The sequence below is a fragment of the Sorex fumeus genome, unplaced genomic scaffold (genome assembly GCF_029834395.1).
Source record: "Sorex fumeus unplaced genomic scaffold, SorFum_2.1 ptg000259l, whole genome shotgun sequence".
Taxonomy (NCBI): domain Eukaryota; kingdom Metazoa; phylum Chordata; class Mammalia; order Eulipotyphla; family Soricidae; genus Sorex; species Sorex fumeus.
In genome coordinates this window covers 80,411-85,000 of record NW_026606316.1, presented here as the reverse complement: position 1 = coordinate 85,000, position 4,590 = coordinate 80,411, and positions in this window count along the sequence as shown.

The following is a 4,590-nucleotide window of genomic DNA, read 5'->3' as shown; positions in this document are numbered from 1 at the left end:
ACGACGACGGCCACCCTGCCACCGGGCGGGCGAGACTCGCGCTACACCCCGGCCACGACCACCGCCAGCGCGGACAGGTCAGGCGCCCCCGACGACTCGTCCCGGCCCTCAAACGCGGAGGTCACCGGCCGACGGCGAGACCGACACCCCCGACACCGGTGAGACGCACGCCCACCCCCCGCCGCTCGACGCACGTGCCTCCGACCGACCCCTCCGGGCTAAACGAGGCCCGTTCTGGGAGGGGTCAGCCGCTCCAGAGGCACGGCGAGACCGGCAGGGGGCAGGGCACGACCTGCACCGGGCGAGAGAGCGGACGCCGCTGACGGGCGACCCCCACGCGAGGGGGAACACGGGGGCCAAAGCACCACCGGGCTCCGCACGGGCACACAGCCTCCCCTGGGGAGGGGCCCGAGGGGCCGGGGGATCCGGGCCCGCGAGGGCCGGGCGCAGCACACGCGCCGGGTGGGCTCCGAGGGGAAAACGCGAGAGGGAGGCGCCCGCCGCCGGGACCGACCGGGCCACCGGGAAAACTCTGCACGGGAATCCCACCGCCCAACGACCAAGGGCGGTCCCGCACCCACGCCCGGGACGCCGGCCGGCCCGACGGCCGACCCACCGACGCGCGCTCCACCACGGAAGCCACAGCCGCGCACGGCACCACGGTGCCCCGACCGGCGGGGACCCGGATGGTCCAGCGCCAACCACCGACACCCGTTCCCCAGCCCCAACGCGAGGCAGGGAAGGCCGACGGCGCCCAGAGCCTCCACAAACCGCTCTTCCTCTTCCCTCTGCCCATCCGAGTCCTGCCGGAGGGTCCGGGTACCCAGACGGCAACGTCCAGTCACTCGGGGGCACGCCACCGCGCGGACCGCGCGAGAGCGTCTCGCTCGGCTGGGGGCCGAGAGCACGCACACCCCGAAGCCGGGCTCCGCAGCACCACCGCCGGCTGCGGCACACACAGACACGGGAGCGGACAGCGTGTCGTCCCCCCCCCCACGGGAAGCACGGCTCCCGCGGGGCAGAGCGGGGGATCGCGCGGGCATAGGTCGGGTCCAGGAAGCGAGACCATACCCGCGCACACGCCCGTCTTCTCCGACCGCGCACACACGGGCCCATCCGAGCCCCGACCACCGACACGACGCCCCGACGCCGGGACGCCGGCTCGGCCCGGCGGGACCCTCCCCCGACGGGGGGAGGCGCGGGCCGCGGTAGGCAAAGAGCGAGGGCGCTCGGCACCCCCCCCACGTCTGGGGGGAATGACGGCGGAAGCCTCTCCCCGCCACAGGGCGGCGGGGAAGGGCAGGCTCTGCTACCGGTGGCTGACAGCGCAGGTAGAGGAGGGGCAGCAGCTGGGGGATCCGGTACCCCAAAGGCACCCTCTCGGATCGCTAGAGAAGGAGTATTCTCCGCCGAGGGGGCGCCGCCCCCCGACCTAGGCCGGCTGCCCCGCTTCTCCGGGCTCCCCCGACTCGAGTGGGGGGGGTCTGCCGTAGTGGTCCGGTGGCCGAGCCCCGCCGAAGCAAGACCGACCAGAAGCGTGAGCGTCCGCGGTCAGGTCCGTTGTGTGCTGGGTCCGCGGGAGGGCCCGCCGCCCCTCCGCAGCACCCGGCAGACGGCCCCCGCCCACCACGGCGGGTGACCGGCTTCCGCCCCCGCAACGGGAGAGGAGCGGAAACCCCGGACAGAGCGAGAGAGAGCCCCCAAGGGGGGGGCCACCTCGTCTCCCAGAGCCCGGCACAACGACAACCCACCGCCGCCGCTCACGCGCCCGCGTGCGCGAGAGCCAGTTAATGCGAGGCACGCGGGCACGCGCCCGAGAAACGGAGGCCGCCCAACCGCCCACGACCCAAGCGGCGGGCCGCAAGGGGGCGAACGGCAAGGCGACTCCCGTGTGACAAACAACGACCGGCTCGACCCCCAGAGGGGAACACCACCGAACGAGGAGAGCCCCAAGAGGGCAGGACCGCGAAGCCAGGTGACGGGGAAACGGCACCACCGGCTCGGCCTCAGGCACCTGACAGGACGACCTGGAGCGCTCCAGGGGCACCACCGAGGGCCGGTTGAGGCACGGCAGCGCGCGCCACCGCCGGGCGGCCCCACCCCGCCGCGGGGAGGGGCCGGCTCGAGAGAACGGGAACCTGGGACGGTCCCGACAGAGCGAGGGTTGTCCACCGTGTCAGACGACCCCGAAAAGCCCACTCCCTGTGCACCAAGCAGGAGAGCGGCAAGAACGGGATCGGGCCGGGGTCCGCACCCCTGAACGCCCCGCCCCACCGCGAGGTGGGGGAGAAGCGAGAGGCCCGCTGGCAGAACGAGAAGAGCGGTCCCATTCACGTGGAATGTCCGTCCCTCGTCTGGCGCGGCTTAGGCCCGGCCCGGGAGAGCACACCAGCACCACATCGATCAGCAAGGAAAGGATGCGAGAAGCGAGCGGCCACCGGTCCCCCCGGACGAGGAGGGGACCGGACCCCGAAGGAGAGCGAGCAAAGGACAGCAACCCTCCGGAGAGGGGAGAGGCCCGTTTCAGCCTTTGCCCACCCTTCTGACCTCGGGGTGATTCCGGACCCCGACCGGACAACCCCCTCCAACGAGAGCGAGACTGCCTGACACGCAGCGGGCACGGGGGCCCGCGGGACTGGGGGAGGTCCGTTCACATCGGGGCCGCGGACGCCGGGCTGAACTCGGGCGCCTTAGGCCGGAGGTTGACAGCCACGGCTGGGACACTGCCCCCAGGTGCACGCGAGAGCCGGCGCACAGGGCCCAGGCGGGCGGCTCGAGCGGCGGGAGGCCAGGGAGGAAGTCCTCAAGACAGGCCCCGACCATCCCACACGCACCCGGGGGAACGACGGTCCCGATCCTCACGGCAGAGAGCCACCGAGAGAGAGCGTGTCAGCACACATCTCGCGGTCCAAACCGGTCCCGTCGCACGGGAAAAGGACCGATGTCGGAAACGGGACCGATCTGCATCTTCCCGCCGCACCTCTGGAACAGGGACCCGGCAACTGGCACCCAGGAGAGCCCCATCGCCCCGAGTCCCGGAGCTCCACGGGACAACTGGTCGACCCCGTGACTCGGCATGGTCGAAGCTGCGCCCGAAGCCACGCGACGACCCCACGGCGGCGGCGGCGGCGGCGGCGGCGGCGGCGGCGGCGGCGGCGGCGGCGGCGGCGGCGGCGCCGGAGGTCAAAGCCAGCTCGGGAAGGCTAAGGGGATAGAGTCAGAAGCCCAGAAACACCGCGGCGGGAAATCAAACAAAACTAAGTCCTCTTCCTTCTCGGGGCCGCGGACCAGGCGCCCCCACGGGCTCACGGCCGGACCCCGTCACCGTGCACCGATGCACCGCCCGCTGACCGGCCAAGGGCGGCACGCGTTCAGCCCGGCCATCGGCCCCGCTCCGAGACGCTGCGGACCGACCCTGGAGCTACGAGGCGCGGGCTCAAGCCGGCCGAGGGACGGGCCACGCGCCCGGGCCGCCCCGCGCTCGGGCCGGCCATCGGCCCCTCTCCGAGCCGCTGAGGACCCCGGAGCTGGCTACGCGGCACCCGCCGGCCAAAGGTCGGGCCACACGCCCGGGCCGCCCCGCTCTCGCGCCGGCCACCGGCCCCGCTCCGAGCCGCTGCGCACCCTGGAGCTAGCTACGCGGCACCCGCCGGCCGAGGGACGGGCCACGCGCCCGGGCCGCCTCGCGCTCGGGCCGGCCATCGGCCCCTCTCCGAGCCGCTGAGGACCCCGGAGCTGGCTACGCGGCACCCGCCGGCCGAGGGTCGGGCCACACGCCCGGGCCGCCCCCCTCTCGCGCCGGCCACCGGCCCCGCTCCCGAGCCGCCGAGGACCCTGGAGCTAGCTACGCGGCACCCGCCGGCAGAGTGCTGGTCGACCCGCCCCGGCAGCCAGGCCCGGCGCCGGCACCCGCCGGCGAAGGCAACACAGCCTCCCTCAAGAGCCTGCAGTTCCAAGCTCCACCGCCGGTCCTCGCGGGCTGGCGCCTCGACAGCGGGACCAATGTCGACTCGGACGCCGACATCCTGGAACGCCGCCTCGGGCAGTGAAACCGAAACGCTGCCGTCACCCCAGAGGAGCTCCGGCGCCATATAAAAGCGGACGGCAGGTGGCGCCCGAGCAACCTCAGCGGGATCGCCATCCCCCACCCCGCTCCGAACTGCTGCGGACCCTAGAGCTACACGACACGGGCTCAAGCGGGCACAAGGACGGCCACGGGCAAGGGCGTCCACGGGCTCGGGCAGCCATAGACCCAACTCGCTCCGGGCCGCTGCCGGCCCCGGGGCTTAGCTCCGCGGCACCCGCCGGCCGAGGGCCGGGCCCCGCTCCGGGCCGCTGCCGACCACGGGCCTTAGCTCCGCGGCACCCGCCGGCCGAGCGCCGGGCCGCGCGCCCGGGCCGCCCCGCGCCCGGCCCGGCCCTCGGCCCCGCTCCGGGCCGCTGCCGGCCCCGGGGCTTAGCTCCGCGGCACCCGCCGGCCGAGGACCGGGCCACGCGCCCGGGCCGCCCCGCGCCCGGCCCGGCCCTCGGCCCCGCTCCGGGCCGCTGCCAACCCCGGGGCTTAGCTCCGCGGCACCCGCCGGCCGAGGG